Raw genomic sequence first — 20,493 nt, forward strand, 5'->3', positions numbered from 1 at the left:
CTCACTGATGTTTTTACTTCCTAGATGTCAGACCAAAAGCATGGCCAAAACTGGAATGATTGCAGGTGGTAGAAATCCAAGCATTGTAAGATTCACATGGCTTGTCTACGCTGCAGTAGGGAGCAAAACCAGCAACAGGACTTGAGGGAGAGCACTAAATATAGCAGCATGGATGTTCTGGATGGGACTAGAGCTCAAAGTCTGGACCCGAAGAGCCCAGTCTTCCACCTGAGTCAGAATGCTTGCTGTTTTTATTGAGGGAGCTTAGCCCTCACTAAAGGAGTCTTTCCACATGGCTGCAAGACTTGCTCCCCACTGGTGTAGATGTACCCACAAATATTCTGAATCTTCTCATACTTCCATCGGTGTAAGCCAGGAGTAACTCCTCAATGGATTCATGCCAATTTAAAACTGGGGTGTGTGAGAAAAGAACTAGGCCCAAATAGCGAGGAACAGAGGAAGTGGCGCACTGGATCAGATCAGTTCATCCTGTGCAGTATCCCACCTCTGATAGCTACCTGCATCAAATGCTTCAGAATAAGGTGCAAGGAACTATACAGTTATCAGTAATAGAACAACCTACCCCAGGGAAAATTTCTTCTTAACCCTCATTACTCATTGTCTTATGGCCCAAGCATGTGAGATTAGAGCTCTTCCAAAATTCCTGGGTATTCTTTTTGTTCCTTTACCAACTCTGTTGGTAAAACAATGAGTAGTCCTGTAGCACCTTAACCCTGGTCTACCCTAGAGAGTTATTTTGAAATAACCCCCCTTATTTCAAAATAATAAGTGGAGTGTCCACTCTACCCACCCTGTTATTTCAAAATCTGTACTGCTTTCCTCTGGGGATAATGCTATTTCGATTGTGTTATTTTGGGAGCTATTATTTCGAATTTAGTTAATTTGAAATAATTTCCTAGTGCAAACCCCACTTCCTCAGATGAGCAGAGTAGAGAGAGGGGAAAAAAAACCTGTTGGTGTATCCAATCCCATTTTAGTCTCTTGCTAAAAGCAATAGAACCATAGGCAGTGAGTGAACCTAAAGCTGGGGGAGGCAACTCCTCAGCCCCGCCTCCTCCACTCGAGGCCCTGCCCCCTACAGGAGCCAAGCTCCCCCCTCACTGGGAATAGGACTCCAGCTCTCCCCTCCTCCAGCCCCCCGCATGAGCCTCTCCAGCCTTTCAGCACAGGGGAGCATAGGTTCCTAGCCTTCGTGGGCACGGGAAGAGTGGGTGGTGAGCGGTCCTAGCCTCAGTAGAAGCCTGGGGACAGCCTGGGAGCCGTGCCAAATCGGGGGCCCAGTGTGGGTGGGGCCCCAGCTGGCAATGGGAAGGCAATGCCTTCCCCTGCCTCTTAGACCCACCGCCCATAAATAGAACCATAAAATGGCTGCTGAAAGCGTCAGTGATGCTTTACAGCTGAACACAGTCATCAAAAGCTACAGCAGCAAGTCTGGAGACTATTGAAAAGAAGGCAAACATTACCATGGGGGTAAGACTGTTCCAGAAAAAGGTGAAAGAGCCCAATTCTACCCAACTGTCCCCCAAACTGATACCTGTTTATGCCACCAAAGTTGGCCTAGTGGGTGTCTGTATTTTGATCACCAAAAGCTTGTTGCACAGCACCCCGCTAATTATTCCTAGCAGAAAATGAGGGTGTGTTCAGAGTAAAGGACTAATTCAAATTAGGGGGCTTATATGGACACAGAACATGCCTCCTAACCTTTGATAGCCACTCTAAGGCCAGTTCTGTCAATGACTGATGGATGGAGTTAGATACATGGGAACTACCCATCTGGATAGGGCTAGATTCTTGGCTGTGGCTGACTATCTTATGCTGGGCATCACAGAGAGGGTAGGTCATTGGGGAGCCACTTAGGGCTTCCAGTTTTCTGCCTGGCCCCAGGTACAGCAGATTGGAGCAGCCTAGGGGATGCTTTAATAAAGCCTGTTGAGAATGGTCCCCAAGGGACCAACCACTGCAGGGCCGGCCCACAACATTTTGGCACCTGAGGCGGGGAGCTCAAGTGACGCCCCCATGCCCCCTCACTTGGGCCAAAACTTTGAAAGGCCTCAATTCTGCCTTCTTCCTGATGTCTCTTGTGCCCTCCTTCCTCCAGCACAGTACTCCACCATCTCTGTGCATCTAGAGCAGAGAGAATACACATGCACCAGTCGCAGACACAATTTTCTACACCCTGGGTCCTAGTGGCGCCACCCTTCCCCACAGTCTGGCACCTGAGGCGGCCGCCTCAGTTTGCCTCATGGTAAGGCCAGCCCTGAACCACCACTGGGGATAGCTGGAGCACATTGAACTCGGGCCACTCCTCTTGTTATCCCTGCCTACATGGGGGCTCTGAGGAGGAAGGTGCTCAGTCGTCACTGGAGACTCCCTCACGCCAAGTCATCCCCCAGCAAGGGACTTGCGGGCAGCTAGAGCTACGGATCAGAGCAAAGGGAGAGTTGTGAGTCAGAGGACTTGCCACGATAGCCTCAGTGTGAATGTGAGCTGAGGCTAGTGGTGAATGGCATCCTGCTTGTGTTAGAGAACAAATAGCCGTGCAAAGCCATGGTGGCTAGGTTACAAAAAAAGTTCAGAATTTGCCTTTCCAAAGGGATTCACCATCAACTAAGTAGTGCTCGCTAGACAAGGGACATGGGTTCCAAATCCAGTGAAGTGAGAGAGGCTGGGGACAAGTATTTGTACCTGGGTGGGGCCCCTTTCTGAGGGCCTGAAACACCAGCTGCACCCCCTCCTCTCTCCACTGTGGAATATCAGAGCTAATTTTGACTCCATTAGGAGTCTAGTTACAGGCTGCTGATCTGAATTCACTTTCGGCCAATGGTGCACCAGCACTGAGGCTCCCCTACTACGAGCTGAAATCACAAAAGAGCTAAAATCTACTAAGAGCTGAACTCACTGAGTGCTGCAGGGGAGCCTGAAGCTATATTGCTGAGCTGCTGGCAGAGCAGTTTGCGGGATGGCTGGCAGAGCAGTTCGGGGAACAACCAGCGGGCGGCTGGTAGGAACGGCGGCAGGTGGCCAGCGGAGCGGCTGGCGGGAACGACTGGTGGGTGGCCAGTAGGAGGGTGGCAGGTGGCCAGCAGAGTGGCTGGTGGGAACGACCAGCGGTCAGTTGGTAGGAGCAGTGGGAGGCGACCAGTGGCTGGTGGGAATGACCGGCGGGACAACTGGTGGAGTGTGGAGAGGATTGGCTTGCGTTTAAGGCTGCAGCAGAACCCTACTGAGAGGCGGGGCCGTCAACCTCGGACCACGTAAGGTGCCCCTTATCAACTCCCGCCTCCTCCCGTTCCACCCAGGTGACTTTTGGGGTCTCTACTAAGAGACTTTTGGGGACTTTGGGTGATTCTGGGCTGGGATGGGTTTTTGCTCATGGTTTGGTCTATGAATCCTAGTTGTGGTGTTTTCCCAATTTAATGCTGATGTCAGCTACCTCATGTTATTAAAGATTTGCTGCTGCCGAATGTAGGGCAGCGAAAGAACAGAAGGTCCACAAGGGAAACCCTTTAATTACTCCTTGGTCCAGTGCCTTGCCTTGCACTGAATCACTGCTGATCTAACCTGGGACAAGTGAGTTCAGAACCAGGTCCTTTAAAATCCCAGCAAACACTTTATAAAGGCTATATTATAATATCCACAGGCCCCAGCTGAGATCCTCCTGCTCAGTCCTGTACTAACACCTGGTGAAAGACAGTCCCTGCGCCAAAGAGCTAGCAATCTAAATGGACAGGAAGGACAAGAGGGGAGAGGAAAACTTGAAGCAGAAAAAGGTGACATTGACTTAGCCAAGGTTGCAATAAATCAGTGGTAGAAAGAGGACCAGACAACATGTTTCAAGTGTCAGCCCCTAGCCCTACTCACTAGACTATACTGTCTCTCTAGGCACTCTTTATATTTAAAAAAAATGCAAGTTTCATTCCAGGGACCTGTTCCTACAAAACTTTAAATAGTACAGTCCGTGGGATTCAGATGAGCCACAGTTTTCAAGATCAGACCCTCTGTAGCAATTTTTAGTGCTTCTTTTAACTCTGGTCATATGAAGATGTGGGCTGTGCCCACGAAAGCTCATGATACCATCTACATAGAATCATAGAATCATAGAATAATCGGACTGGAAGGGACCTCGAGAGGTCATCGAGTCCAGCCCCCCACCCTCAAGGCAGGATCAAGCTCCGTCTACACCATCCCTGACAGATGTCTATCTAACCTGTTCTTAAATATCTCCAGAGAGGGAGATTCCACCACCTCCCTTGGCAATTTATTCCAATATTTGACCACCCTGACAGTTAGGAATTTTTTCCTAATGTCCAATCTAAACCTCCCCTGCTGCACTTTAAGCCCATTACTCCTTGTCCTGTCCTCAGAAACCAAGAGGAACAAATTTTCTCCTTCCTCCTTGTGACAAAACATCTACATGTTTTGTTAGCCTATAAAGAGCTATCAGACCATTTGTTGTTTTTTTCTGTAACAGACTAACTCAGCTACCCCCTGAAGCTCTTTAACATCTGTGTCCGTGTTTCCCTTATGGTGTGATATAGAGGACCCCACTCTTAGGGTATATCTACACTACAAAGTTAATTCGAACTAACAGACGTTAGTTCGAATTAACTTTGATAGGCGCTACACATGCAAACTGCTAGTTCGAACTTAATTCGAACTAGCAGTGCGCTTAATTCGAACTAGGTAAACCTCATTCTACGAGGACTAACGCCTAGTTCGAATTAACTAGTTCGAATTAAGGGCTGTGTAGCCACTTAATTCGAAATAGTGGGAGGCTAGCCCTCCCCAGCTTTCCCTTGTGGCCACTCTGGGCACCACCAGGGAAACTCTTCTGCCCCCCTCCCAGCCCCGGAGCTGTTAAAGGGGCACGGTTTGGCTACGGTGCCCGTGCCAGGTGCAAGCCTGCCAGCACCCAGCCAGCAGACCCTGCACCTGGCATGGCTCGAGCCAGCCACCAGCTGCCACCCAGCCCTCCGCCTCTTCCCGGGACCAGGCTGGCGGCTCCCGGGAGCCTGCACAGGTCCGCAAGAGGCGGGTGCCCACCTGGTCTAGTTCGGACATTGTGGACCTCATCCACAACCTCCGCACTAGGCACAGGAAAGTGGCCGTCTAGGGCAGGATAGCTGCCAGCCTGGCCACCCAGGAGCAGGTGTGCATAAAAATCAGGGTGGTCCAGTGAGACCGCCGACCCTGAGCCCTGAGCTTAGAATGGCCGTACTGGGTCAGACCAAAGGTCCATCTAGCCCAGTAGCCTGTCTGCCGACAGCGGCCAACACTAGGGACCCTGAAGGGGATGGACCGAAACAATGACCAAGCCATTTGTCTCGTGCCATCCATCTCCAGCCTTCCACAAACAGAGGCCAGGGACACCATTTCTACCCCCTGGCTAATAGCACTCCATGGACCCAACCTCCATGACTTTATCTCACTTCTCTTTAAACTCTGTTCTAGTTGTAGCCTTCACAGCCTCCTGCAGCAAGGAGTTCCACAGGTTGACTCTTTGCTTTGTGAAGAAGAACTTTCTGTTATTAGTTTGAAGACTGCTACCCATTTATTTCATTTGGTGTCCTCTAGTCCTTCTATTATGGGAACTAATGAAGAACTTTTCTGTATGCACCCTCTCCACACCACTCATGCTTTTATAGACCTCTATCCTATCCCCCCTCAGTCTCCTCTTTTCTAAGCTGAGAAGTCCCAGTCTCTTTAGCCTCTCTTCATATGGGACCTGTTCCCAACCCCTGATCATTTTAGTTGCCCTCCCCTCTCCCACCCTCTCTCTTCCCCTCTCCCACCTCCTTTTCCCAGTCTCCCCGAGTCTTGTTCAATAAAGAGAGTTTCTATTTTTGAACACACATGTCCTTTATTTTGTACATCAGGAAGGGGGGCTAAGGAGGGGTAAGTAGAAGGAGGTGAGGGAGGAATGGGGCACGAGCCGCCAATGGGGAGGACTGGGGTGGCTCTGCGGGCTCCTCGGGGTGGAAACTCTCCTGAAGCCCCTTGATTGACCCCCCTCCGGATGGCAGCCTGCGGCAAGTGCAGCCGGGCTGATGGCCGAGTGCTGTGATGTGCCGAGTGTGGGCACTCAGGGCACTCCAAGCCAGGACTGCTTTGCAAGTGGTGAACCTCTGAGATCTGTCTGTCTGGGGTGGGGGTCGGGTCCCTTTAAGCACAGCCCTCGGCTAGCCTGAGGCAGCAGCTCCACGCTCTAAGTCCTAATCTGATGCCCTGCCGGCACTGCTTCCGGCCATCCTTAACCTCGGTTCAGGGTCCACTTAATGTGGACATGCTAGTTCAAATTATCAAAATGCTAATTCGAACTAGTTTTTAGGTCTAGATGCACTAGTTCGAATTACCTTAGTTTGAATTAACTAATTCAAATTAAGTTCGTTCGAATTAGTGCTGTAGTGTAGACGTACCCTCACTGCTTCTTTATTTTTTACCATCCCAAAAGAGGATGAGTATAGCAAACGCTGTGGCAACTTTTTTTCTGTTGAAGAAACAAAACTGCTAAGTTTGATTTCCATGCAATTAGCTTTGCATCTTGAAGCTGGTGTGAATGAGGAAAGGGTTGTGTTCGAAATCTTAGAGCATATGCTAAAACACAGTATCATTCTTTGCACAGCTCCTTATTCCCTATCTGCTTCTGTGTAGCCATTTTAAACAGAGATTGCATTGCCATCAGTGGAAAGTTGGGGTGACATCCACTTTCAGGAGGTGTGGAGACTGTACTAGCAACAAATACATTATTAATTTACTGGGACAATAAACACTGCTAAAACACGAGGAAGGATAGCTTTTTAGGGTGGAGAGCACTGGCGAGATGGTGAATTTTTATCAACTGATCTCTACACAGAGCGCCATTAAGGGTATGTCTAGACTACATGCCTCTGTCACCAGAGGCATGTAAATTAGATTACCCGACATAGTCAATGAAGCCGGGATATAAATATCCCAGGCTTCATTAAAATAAAAATGGCCGCCACACTGTGCTGGCTCAGCTGTACGTCGGCACAGCGTGCGAGTCAAGACGTGGATTAGTCAACAAGTGAAGCATTTGTCAACTGCTCCTGTAAACTTTATTTCATGAGGCATAAGGGAGTGGTCGACAATGGCTTCCCTTGTCGACCAATCCGCATCTTGACTCGCGCGCTGTGCCGACGATCAACTGAGCTGGCACAACGCGGTGGCCATTTTTATTTTAATGAAGCCGGGGTTATTTAAATCCCGGCTTCATTGACTATGTCGGCTAGTCTAATTTACATGCCTCTGGTGACAGAGGCATGTAGTCTAGACATACCCTAAGTGTCCATTAAAAAGAAACAAGTTATAGGATTCAGGTCTTGGTTCTTACAACAGTTGCAGGCTTCCTTCCATCCTGCAGAGTAATTTAAATGATGTAGTTGAAAAACTGCAATTACTTCTTGTTGGAAATTTTGAAAATTGTAATGTGGGGAGGTTGGTCAAAATATCCCAAGCAAACTTTTTTAAAAACTGTTTATGCTTTAAAAAAAGTTCAGTTTTTAAAACTGTTTCCAGGAAACATCTCACATTTCTGAAAATGGAAAATGTTTAACAAATTTTTGTGAGGAGAGAGGGATTTCAAGTTTTTTAATTAAAACCTAGACATTTTCATGGCAAAATGAAATTTTTCTGTGAAAATGTTCATTTTTTATTAAAAGACCTTTTAATTCAATTTTAATGAAATGATATTTACTATTGAACTTGTGACTATTATTATAGAATAGAGAAACAAGGACCTGTTTACCAGTGGGTTTCATAACGGTGCTGTCCTACAACCCTTCATTAATGCATTTCACAGCTCTTGTTTGATCTGAAAATGCACATCCTCCCAACTGTCTTCCTATTATAGTTTTACTTATTTATTATCATCTGAATGCTCTGGATTTCCTGAATCACAGATTTAAGATTCTTTGGAAAGGCAGAGGATGATATTATATTCATAGAATCATAGGATCATAGAACACTAGAACTGGATGGGACCCTAAGCAGTTACTAAGACCAGTCCCTCCCCTCACAAAAGGACCAAGCACCATCTAGATCATCCCTGACAGGTGTCTGTCTAACCTGCTCTTAAATGTCTCCAGTGATGGAGATTCCGCAACCCCTTTAGGCAATTTATTCCAGTGTTTAACCACCCTGACAGTTAGGAAGTTTTTCCTAATGTCCAACTTAAACTTCTTTGCTGCAATTTAAGCCCATTGCTTCTTGTCTTATTATTAGAGTTTAAGGGAAACAATTTTCCTCCCTCCTCCTTGTAACATCTTTTTAGGTATTTGAAAACTTATATCATGTCCCCTCTCAGCCTTCTCTTTTCCAAATTCATTCTTTCAGTCGTCCCTCATAAGCAATGTTTCCTTTTTGTTGCCCTTCTCTGGATTTTCTCCAATTTCTCCACATCCTTCCTGAAGTGTGGTGCCTGGAACTGGACACAGTATTCCAGCTGAGGCCTAATCAGTGAAGAGTAGAGGAGAAGAATGACTTCTTGCGTCTTGCTCACAACACTATGACCCCTGGATGCCTTTCTGCAGTACTCCTTCCTACACAGTCACTTCCCATTATGTGTGCAACTGAATGTTCCTTCCTAAGTGGAGCACTTTGCATTTGTCCTTATTGAACTTCATCCTATTTACCTGAGACTATTTCTCTAGTTTGTCCAGATCATTTTGAATTAAGACCCTATCCTCCAAAGCACTTGCAACTGCTTTCAGCTTGGTATCATCTGCAAACTTTATAAGCGTACTCTCTATGCCATTATCTAAATCGTTGATGAACCAGTCTCCAAACTGATCCCTGAGGAACCCCACTTGTTATTATGCCCTTCTAGCATGATTGTCAGCCATTAATAACTACTTTCAGAGAGCATTTATCCAACCAGATATGCACCCACCTACATTGTATTTCCTTAGTTTATTGATATCAAATACTTTACTAAAGTCTAGGTTTATCAGATGTATTGCTTCTTCTTATCCACAAGGCTTGTTAGCCTATCACAGAACGCTATCAAATTGGTTTGACATGATTTGTTCTTGACAAATCCATACCGACTGTTAACTTATCACTTGATTATCTTCCAAATGTTTGCAAATAGATATCTTAAATGTTTGTTCCTTTATCTTTTCTGGGACAGAAGCTAAGCTGACTGGTCCGTCGTTTCCTGAGTTGTCCTTATTTCCCTTTTTATAGATGGGAATTATCATTGCCTTTTTCCAGTCTTCTGGAATCTCTCCCAACTTTCATGACTTTTCAGTGATGATGGCTAATAGCTCAGATAGCTCCTCAATGAGATCCTTGAGTATTCTAGAATGCATTTCATCAGGCCCTGGTGACTTGAAGACATCTAACTTTTCTAAGTAATTTTTAACTTGTTCCTTTCTTATTTTAACTTCAGACGCTACCTGATTTTCACTGGCATTCATATTTTAGGCATCCAATTGCCACCAACCTCTGCCATTTCCACATTTTCTGTTATTGTTTTCCCCCCTCAAAGGGGGGATTTGCTAGAAGTTATCAGGGGTTTGCCAAAGAGGATGGAGAGGCTGTTCTCAGTGGTGGCAGATAACAGAGCCAGGAGCAAAGTCTCAGGCTGCAGAGAAGGAGGTCTAGGTTGAATATTAGGAAAAACTATGTCACTAGGAAGCTGGTGAAGGACTAGGTTGGGTTACCTCAGGAGGTGGTGGAATCTCCATCTTTAGAGGTTTTTAAGTCCTGGCTTGACAAAGCTCTGTCTGGAATGCTTTTGTTGGGGTTGGTCCTGTTTTGGGCAGGGGTTCAGACCAGATGGATTCCTGAGGTCTCTTCCAACCTTAATCTTCTATGATTCCATGTTAAAGTGTGAGACTGCACTGATAGGGCACAAGCCACGCCTCTGCCCTGTAGAGCCACCCCGGTATAACCATAGGGGTACGACTAAAGTAGTGTAGTGTCTGCTGGTTCAATTAAACTGATTGAAAAGGGATCTTTAATTTTTGTCTTCCTTCACCCCCGTCTCCTTCATGGTGTCACCTTGACACAAACACCCTTTGGTGTTGTCCCTGTGACACACACACATACACCTGTTTACCTGCTCAGATTCAGTACACTCATGTTCCCTCCTAATATCCCCAAACTCCTTCCTCAGATACCCATGCATTCATTCACCCCTCTCTATTCTACTCTCTCCTCACATCTGTCCCTCACACTTATTTTCTCCTCACTCCTCCCTGTCCTCCCAACATTGGTGCCTCTTTGTGCCTCAGGCTGAGAGGGGAAACAGAAGGGGAGGGAGAGGGACTGTTTTAGTTTCCTCCTGCAGGATGCCCATAGGGCCTCCACTGAGAAGACAGAGCAGAAACGGTTACCTCCCCTTGCTGACTGCACAGCTCAATGAGGTGAGTCCAATGGTGGCAACCAAAGATGTAGCGGGGGAGGAGGCGGTAAAGCATCGTGATGAGGTATGAAGGCACCTCTTTGTGCCTTCAGTGTAGGGGGAAAGCAGTAGCCAAAGAGGTGGCTACTAATGAACTGCTTCTCACAGGCGCTCCAGCCCCTTGTTTCTCTCTGAGCAGGGGCACTGCCTTTTAAATCTGCCCCACTTTGTTTTTCCAACAATTCTGTCTATCTCATAAGACGCTTGAGTCCACACAGACCTGGTAAATTGTTGAAGAAGGGCAAAATCTTTTCTTTCTGCATATTCTCTCCTCCTCCTCTTCCCTCCCCCCTCAATTGACTGTTCCTGCCCAACCTGACACGCCCAAGTAGTCCTCACTCACAGGCATGGTTTCACAGAAGTCAGTACCACTGAGTGTATGAGCAAGGATGAATCGTGTCAGAATACACTGGCAGGCTCGCACCCCGTTTTGTAACATTTCTCCTCAAAGGATCAGTCAAGGAGGCAACTTAGAATCACATTCCAGAGAGGGAGCTAAAAGAAACATCAATAAAAAGAAACTGTGAGGAAACCAAATATAGAACAGACCAATATGAATTAAACAACATCCTAGAAATCTTCACACAAGAATTGATTTGCTCATTTGTACTTCTTTCTATTCTTTAATCTTTCAGCAGGGCTTCCATCCTCCCCCTTCGCTTTTTTTTAATATTCTTTGCTCATCTGTTGTCTACAATATTGCTTCTGATCTCTCCTATCCCATCAATCATCTGTACAGAGACTAGTCCACACACACTCTGGTCTCCAATCCTAATGACTGTAAAGAACTAATCATCAAGACTGAGTGATGCTCCTTGTTGTAAGTGTCTCTTTGATTTATTAAAGATCTCTGTATAAATTCCGGCGTGTGTTTTGCAAGTTATTTCCTACAACCTGTATGAAAGGACTTTGAAATCCTAAAACTATGTATGTACAGGGGAGTTGGTTCACCTGATAAACAAAATGATGCCATGGAAAAAAAGTATCCTTGATTTAAGGTAGCAGGATGAATTAATCTCAGCTTCAGTTCTTCTAGTCAATTTGTCATTTCCATCAATCACACATCAAATGTACACAGCCTCCTTTAATTTGAATGTAACGTCTGTGTGCTGGACATGTGATTGAGAGCCACAAACCTAAGGGCAATACTACAGACAATGACATTTTCCAAAACTGTCACTCCCTGGTTATAGTGCAATTTATTTTGCCCAGATGACCAGTGGAACTTCCAAGTTCGTTGACTGATGTTTTAAAAGCTAATCAAGGTACACACTCCATATTGTTGAGAGCTTCTTATTATAACTCCCTAAATCATAGAACCTTTTCTCGCCTTGATTATGGAGGCAAAATTTGGGTACCTGAACTGGCCTTCTAGCTCGTGGAGTTTGTGTGCTCCAATCGGCATCTAAGGCTACCCATGTACTTATTTCACAACCTACAAGAACTCCTCAACTACAAAACATTCCCATTGAGCTGTAACTATTATTCAAGCCACTACACTACTGAATGGTTTATCCAAACTCCTGATTACCCAGGTAAAATGTGTTTCAGCCCTATTCTATTCAGATAATTGGGAGTATATTGTAGTTTCAATATCACATGGGTGTTGTCTAGTTAGGATTGGGATTTTCACCAGAACCTAAGGCCATGTCTTCAATTGCTATGCTGGTGATCGCTCTTCTGGTGTTCAATTTAATAGGTCTAGTTAAGACCCGCTAAATTGAATGCTAAGGGCAGCTCTGAGCAGTGCCAGTACTCTTCACAGTTGAGAGGAATAAGGGAAGCTGACAGGAACATTTGCTCCCACCTGTCTCCCTCTGTGAAGATGTCACCATGCTCAGCTTAAGGTAACCTGACTCTGGTTATGTATTTTATGTACCTTAACCTGACCTTTTAGGTGTAGTGTAGACCTGGCCTAAGAGTGGGCCAACTTTTCTTCTCATTGAAGAGTTCCTTAACATGTGAGTAGACCCATTGAAATCAGTGGGAGCTACTCACAGAATGAGGTTCTACTCAGCACGAGAAAGCATAACAGTTCACAAGGAGATGGACACCTACCTCAATTAGATTTATTTGTAAACTTTCATTTTAATCTCCAGTAAGTGCTTTGGAAATGCAGCCTTCCAGCAAAGACATTGTGATGGCACCAGTCACTCCACCCAATTACGTTTTACACCCTAGCTTTATTTCAAAAAGTGTCTTTGCCTATCAGTTGTTCACTAATTCCATTCTCCCTCCCATTTCTGGATTTTGTACAGACCATTGAGTACCAGCTAAGGATAAATGCACGTTCCTTAATGTTTCTCACATTCTTTGCGGTGGTCACCACTAATGAACCAGCTTCTGTTGCAAGCTGGGGAGTTTCATGCATTCATTGTTTAGTGTTTCATTGTAAGGAAGACAAACGTTAATAATGCTATTAATACACTTACATCATGACAACTCATAAATAAAGATACAACATTTAAGATCACCCTTCAGTTATAACACATTTTTTCAGCACAGTATGGCCAGCGTTAGTTTGGTGCACAAAAGAACTGGAGCAAAAAAATGTAATGTGGAATTTATTCAATACATTTTCCCACTTTTTCTGTTTACAGGAATATGAGCCTTAATGTCTTCATGTTCTGTAGATTACTAGAGAGCAATTTATTGAAATTATTCACAATCTGAAATTCGAGCTGGGTTGGTTTCTTGTGTTCGGAAATGAAATCACATGGTATTTATTGATGTCTCCTGATTGGATGTAGTGTTAGTCTTAAAACTAGGTTTCCTGTCCAAACACTTACTTTTTGGAGTTCCAAACTCATTCTGTGTCACTAGTTCCTAAAATTTGTGTAACAATCACCACTTCAGAAAACATTTCTGCCAGTAAACTTATTCACTAAATTATTCACAGAAAGTGGACCCACAAAATGGCATGATTTACAGCAAACATTTTTCATGACAAATTTGTCTGTTGTTGAGCAAAAAAATTCAAAATTCACATTTTTTCCAACCAACTCTAATGTAAACAGAAACGAAGCAAATTCAGGCAATTATTCATGGGAAAGGGTTTATGTGACCCCTTATGATCCCAGCTCAAGTACACAAATTCATAACATCACACCCTGATTCCGTGTAAAGATTTTATTGGTGCCAGGTGGGGTGACTGAGTTATCCAAGCAAGGCAAAGCCACAAATCATGTCTGCAGGTCATTGCTATTTATTTATAGGAGTATCTGCTTTGTGCTGATGCTTCCCAACAGCTCAAGAAGGACTGTGTCAGATCTGTGCAGCTAACAACATAACATAAGAATGGCCATACTAGGTCAGACCAAAGGTCCATCTAGCTCAGTATCCAGGTGCCCCAGAGGGAGTGAACAGAACTGGTAATCATCAAGTGATCCCTCCTCTGTTAATCATTCCCAGCTTCTGATAACAATGGCTAGGGACTCCATTTCAACACATCCTGGCTAATATGCATGATGGACCATAAATATAGCTAGTTCTTTTTTTGAACCCTGTTAAAGTTCTGGTTTTCACAACATCCCCTGGCAAGGAGTTCCACAGATTGACTGTGCACTGAGTAAAGAAAAACTTGCTTTTGTTTGTTTTAAACCTGCTACCTGTTAATTTCATTTGGTGACCCAGTGTTGTTATGTTATGGGAAAATATATATATACATAACTTTTCCTTGTTCACTTACTCCATACCAGTAATAATTTTACAGTCGTCTATCATATGCCCCCTTAGTGTCCTCTTTTTAATTTCTTTTAATTTCTCTTCATATGGCAGCTGTTCCAAGCCCCCAATCACTTTGTTTCCCTTTTGTGAACTTTTTCCAATGCTAAGATACAATTTTTGAGATGAGGCGACCACATCTGCAAGCGGTAATCAAGATGTGGGTGTGCCATGGATTTATATAGTGGCAATAAGATACATTCACACTCTAAGGGCAGTTAGACAAGTAGGCAGAGGTTAAGAGACTAGGAAAAACCACTGGCAGTTTCTATACAAATCAGCTTGATTCACTATCTTGAAAATGGCAGAAGAGAGTTTTAATGGGAATGCCTACACCTCACGCTAAGCCTGGATCTGATTCAGGTTTCAACCCAAGCCTGCCTTCTGTCCACACACAAATCAGTCTGACTTGCATCAGCAAACACGAGTCCAATGACTCTGCTGGCAGTGTGTGAATCAAAGGCCTAGTCCCGTTGTAACAGGAATCTAAGCCCCATCAGTTGGCAGTATGCATACCTGACTCAGAAGGCCTGCATACTGCAGCTGGGAGACCCAGGTCCGGCAATTGTAAACCCAGGTTTACTGTGCAGTGTGGACACTCTATTCTACCCCACAAATCTGGGTAAAGAGTGCAGTGTAGACATACCCTAAAAGAGATTTAACCATAAACAAAGTAGGGGCCTTGAAGGTGCGTTGAAAGAAATCATACCATATGCACGAAGGTACGATATTTGGGATGAGTCTGCCGGCTTCTCACAGAAAGTGCTGACAAAACGTTTACCTTAGAACCACATCAAATCATCATGTGTATGATTAAAATTGCATTTGTACTGCATATTCCTGCCCTCTGCCCAAAAGAGTTCATGACACTAGCTATAGTGGACTCAGTAGAGAAGAATTAATCTGTTAGAAATTTCTCAAAATGATCTAAGAGAACTTTCTTCTATGTAGCACTGCTGTACCAAAGTTTATTTATCTATGGCAAGAGGGCATTCTCTAACCTCCAGTCGGTAACATGACCCCTAATTAATCTGGGTAGTTGACAAAATATTGAGCGTTAAGCCTGTCAGCTAGAATGGATGTTGCAAATGTTCCAATTCAGATGAGTGTAATTGGAAAGACAATGCCACATGTTTGAGGAAAAAAGGAATCATTTCTGTGGGTGGGTGGCTGGATTTCTATTGCCTGAAATATGCTCCGTGGCTTAGCATGTTAGAAGTTGTTAGCCCTAGCGGCAATGAGTTAGCAGGCAGAGAGCAGGTGAGATGGCAAAAGATACCTAATAAGTACAATTAATTGCAAGGGTATTGTCACCACACACGTCTCATACCTAGTTTGTTTGTGTAGCTACAAAAACACGTCTGCATCACAAGGCCTCAGCGGAGCTGAAAAAAGGTTTTGTGCCTTTGACGCAAGACAAGAAGATCTCCATCCCAGCAGTTCTAGTGAGATTACTCAGCTGTGAACAGATAACTCAATACAAAGAAAACGAAGAAAAAGCAAGGAGAAAAAAAAAGTAGCAGCAGAAAATTTCATAGAGCCCAAACCAGACAAGACTCTCTCTGATGACCAAGGGAAACGCTTTGATAAACGGTAGGGCAGCTCCTCAAATTCAGGTCTCTGAAAGCGGGGGTGGAACACTGCAGGAAATAATATGAGGGTCCCTGCTGTGGGAGTCAAGGGAGAGAGGGGAAATAGTTCAGGTAATAAAAAAAAAATGTTAATGTTCCAAGAGTAGAAGGCATCTGAGTGTAATTCCAGACTTTTAAGTTCAGTTTTCAAATCTTGGAGAAAGACAGAGCCAGCCCGCTGGCTTCTCTCGATTTTGTCACATCGGATTTAAGGTGCAGAATAAATCAAAACTTTTTTTTGGAACATGATACAAAGGAATACATTAATAATACATGAAAAAACGATCATGTTGGGGGTGCATCAGTGGAGACACTGTATTAAAGAAACGATGAGTAACACATGAAAAGAGTTGACCTGGGTTTCATGTCTGCTGAGTTGTGGGTGAGGGGAGAAAGTATGAATTTCTTTGCACCCTGGCCTGAGGCTGAGACTTCCAGGTTAGGAGAAGATACCCAAAACTAGGGATGGGTTTTGCACAGGGATGGGTTTTGTGTGTCAAAACCAATGTGCCATGTCCCTACACTGCACTTAAGAAGAATGGAGAAAAATACCAACTTGGAGAGGAAATCTCCCAGTGAACCAGGATAGATCTCGCTGTGTAACTATCATGCTTTTTCTTCTGCATATTGCACATTTTTCTCAGTAAGGGCTTTGCTGTCTGCTAGGACAAGCACTCATTTTTTGTGTTCAATCCTGTGCACGACTGCAGAGGGAACACGCACACGCACACAAACACTCCTTCCTAAAGACTTCACTTTTCTCCTCCCCACTCCCTTGAACTCTAATTTTAAAAGTATAAATAGTTCTGAATAAATGTATATTCTTTTATTTGCTTATGGAAAAAGCACACCTCTAACAAATATCCACCTGTAATCCTATCAGAAAGAAGTTGCGTAAAAATCAAACACGTGGTAAACTTTTCAGTGACATTCGCTATTTTTATTGTCCTAGGGCCCAAAAGTCCCAGCTGGGATGAAGGCCCTCTACACATAACTTGGGCCACATCTTCACTTGCTGTGCCAGAGAATGGTATTCTGGGGATCAATTTAGTGGGTCTAGTTAAGACCTGCTAAATCAAATACTGAGGGCAGCTCCAGCCAGTGCCAGTATTCCTCGTAGTCGTTGTGAAAGCAGGCTCTTTGCTGGCCAGGCCTCTCGCACGTATTGCCATCCGAGCAAAAGGTCAACTTCCCCTTGATGAAAAACCCTTACACTATGTAACTTAGGGTATGTCTACACTACCCCGCTAGTTCGAACTAGCGGGGTAATGTATGCATACCGCACTTGCTAATGAAGCCCGGGATTTGAATTTCCCGGGCTTCATTAGCATAAGCGGGGAGCCGCCATTTTTAAATCCCCGCTGGTTCGAACCCCGTGCAGCGCGGCTATACGGGGCTCGAACTAGGTAGTTCGGACTAGGTTCCTATTCTGAACTACCGTTACTCCTTGTGAAACGAGGTGTACCGGTAGTTCGGAATAGGCACCCTAGTCCGAACTACCTAGTTCGAGCCCCGTGTAGCCGCGCTGCACGGGGTTCGAAGCAGCGGGGATTTAAAAATGGCAGCTCCCCGCTTATGCTAATGAAGCCCGGGAAATTCAAATCCCGGGCTTCATTAGCAAGTGCGGTATGCATACATTACCCCGCTAGTTCGAACTAGCAGGGTAGTGTAGACATACCCTTAAAGATCAGCGAAGAACAGGAACGACAACCAGACTTGAAAAGTTCATGTAAAGTTTGTGCTGGTTCTGCTGACTGTGCTATGCCCGATAAGGCAGAAGAGGAAAAACAGGAAACCATCTCATCCCCTTACTCCTGTCACTTAACAGACAGGGTCTGCTAGCCTATCACAAAAAGTGCACAAAAGCTTTCTCTATAAAACAGCTTCCCCTCCTGTATCAAATTGAGGAATCCCGAATAAACATTGGAAGGCAGAATATGAGCAGGTCCGAGGACTGATCACCTGAGAGCCACCTCCCGCTCACCGAACCAAACAAGTTCCTGTAGAGCGTAACGTATACCAAACATAACATATAACAAATATGTTGTTGTTGTTGTAGTTTGTGTTTCTGTTAAATGTAAGTATTGTTATCTGAAATTGTTTAGAGGTATTGTTAAGTAGTAGTGTTAAGAGTTTTAGATAAATGATTAGTCTTATAAGTAAGACTGATGTAAATGTAACTGTTAATAATCCCTAGTCCCTTGTTAACAATTATTGGTATTTAGAGAAACCTCAAGGGATTTTCTTTACTTATTGCATTTTGCGTATTGGTCATTCTAATAATTATTTGGTGCCTACGTATGTAAGAAATTTATAAAATAATAATGTATATGTAGAAGTCCTTTAATAAAAGTTTAAAAGATATTTAGTTATAGTTTGCCTGTTTCTGCACCTCCCTGGGACTAGCCATTCCCAAACCTTTTACTTTAAACCACAGTCGTGAGGAGTAGGGGAAGCTGACAGGAGCATTTGCTCCCATCAGCCTCCCTCTGTCAAGAAAGCACCAAGCCTTCAGGTAAGCCAGCTCTAGCTATGTATTTTACACAGGTTGCAATGTTAAAGAGAGAAGAGCATCTTCAAGTCATGCAAGGAGGAATGGATGCATGGATGGAAAGGGTGCAAGCATATGGCCACTGGGATAGTCACAAATAGGGTGGGTGGTTTCAGCACAGCTTCTGAGCATGCAACTCAAAACTAAGTATTTTACACAGCTGGAGGGCTGTGTCTACACTGGGCCACTTATTCCAGAAAATCAGCTGCTTTTCCGGAATAAGCTGCGAGCTGTCTACACTGGCCCCTTGAATTTCCGGAAAAGCACTGACGATTTACTGTATGAAATCAGCTGCTTTTCCGGAAAAACTATGCTGCTCCCGCTCGGGCAAAAGTCCTTTTTCCGGAAATCTGTGTAGACAGCACAGTAGTCTTTTCCGCAAAAAAGCCCTGATCACGAAAATGGCGATCGGGGCTTTTTTCTGGAAAAGCGCGTCTACATTGGCCACAGACGCCTTTCCGGAAAAAGGGCTTTTCTGGAAAAGTATCCTGCCAATGTAGACGCTCTTTTTCCGGAAATACTTATAACGGAAAACTGTTCCATTTTAAGCATTTCCGGAAAATCATGCCAGTGAAGACGTAGCCGAGTTGTATACCTAACCCGACCTTCCAGGCTGGATTTACACCTGGCCTTAGGTATTTATATAGCTCCCATAGGCATAGTACCTGAGCACATCAGACTACCCTCTGAGGTAGGGTAATGATAGTTTCTTCGTTTGTCAACTAAGGAAATGAGGCACAAAAGGGCTAAGTGACTTGTCTAAGGTGACACAGAAAGCTTGTGGCAGAGCAGGGAATCAAACTTGGCTCTTCCAGGGCCTAAATGAATATCCTAAGAATGGAACCATGCTTCCTTCACCAGGTTCAGCTACATAAGGAGACAATTCCTGTACCAAAGAGCTTATACTGTAAACTGGCATGCTAAACAAAAGGTTGAAGGCAAAGGGCTGCATCATATCATGGGATATTTGCACTGTAGCACTCAGGAGTCTTCTTGTGTGGGGAATGAAGAACAACAGAGTGTGACACTCCCAGCCTTATACCATGCTGGTATATGGTGGGAAACCTTTCTTGCAAATCTTGGTTCCCAGACTGGTTTGTGGGAAAATACTGACATTCCAAGATGGAGTAGTCTAGAGATATGGGATCTGGTCACATGTCCTTGCAGAGTTATAACAGACATTGCTTACAGGCTGGCCAAAATACCCACAGGAAGGTTGAGCTATTCCACTGTCTTTGCTGATGGGCCATCTAGCTTCTTCATTGTTGTACCTGGAAGACTGACAGTGGGTGTTTTCCAGGGAGAACCCATTTGAAATACCGATCCCTAGTCAATATGCATAACTTCGGACACAAAAATGATACATGCTCACAAACAGGATACTCATATTCAGCAAATCATAACTTTTCCAGTAACACCCCGCATGGCTCATCTTGTACAAAATGCATCAGAATTATGCCATTATGACATCATAATAATATCGCTGGGAAGAAGATGGAGTGTAGTGCCCAATGCCACTATACCAAAGGAAGCTTTCAATACAGACCACCCTTAAATGAAAAGCCTAGTCTTTTTGCTCATTAAAAACATTAGTTTAATCAAAGAGCTATCCAGCTAGTGGAGACAGAGGGAGCTGGATTTTGCCTGTCTGTGTGTGACACCTCATACAGCTTTCCTTACAGTCTCATCTCCTCACCAGCCAGTGGGTCTACAGGGACCTTCCAGAAGGTCTAACCTCTGGCTGGCCTACAGGAGCAGCGGAGAAAGAACATAGTGCTCCTGGTTGTGCCTCGCAAACATCCCATGGAGGCAGGAACTTCAGTGCTGCTGCAGCTTGTAATGTTAAAGAGAGAGGAGCATCTTCAAGTCACACAAGGAAGAATTAGGGGATGGGAAGGGGTGCAAGCATATGGCCATAGGACCAGTCATAAATAGGAACCTATGGGTGGTTCCCAACCTTTTTGTAGGAGTCAGCACAGCCTCTGAGCATGCAGTAGTAACTCAAAGGTGGTCCAACATCCTAAAGGAGAAGACTGCATTTCTCTGGACATGCTGTTTTGAACTGGGTGCAATTCATCACTTTGCAGGAGCTAGAGCCAGGCCTATGTTCCACCAAAACCCACTGTGTGAAGGCTTCCTAA

Source organism: Pelodiscus sinensis, chromosome 8 (genome assembly GCF_049634645.1).
Source record: "Pelodiscus sinensis isolate JC-2024 chromosome 8, ASM4963464v1, whole genome shotgun sequence".
NCBI lineage: Eukaryota > Metazoa > Chordata > Testudines > Trionychidae > Pelodiscus > Pelodiscus sinensis.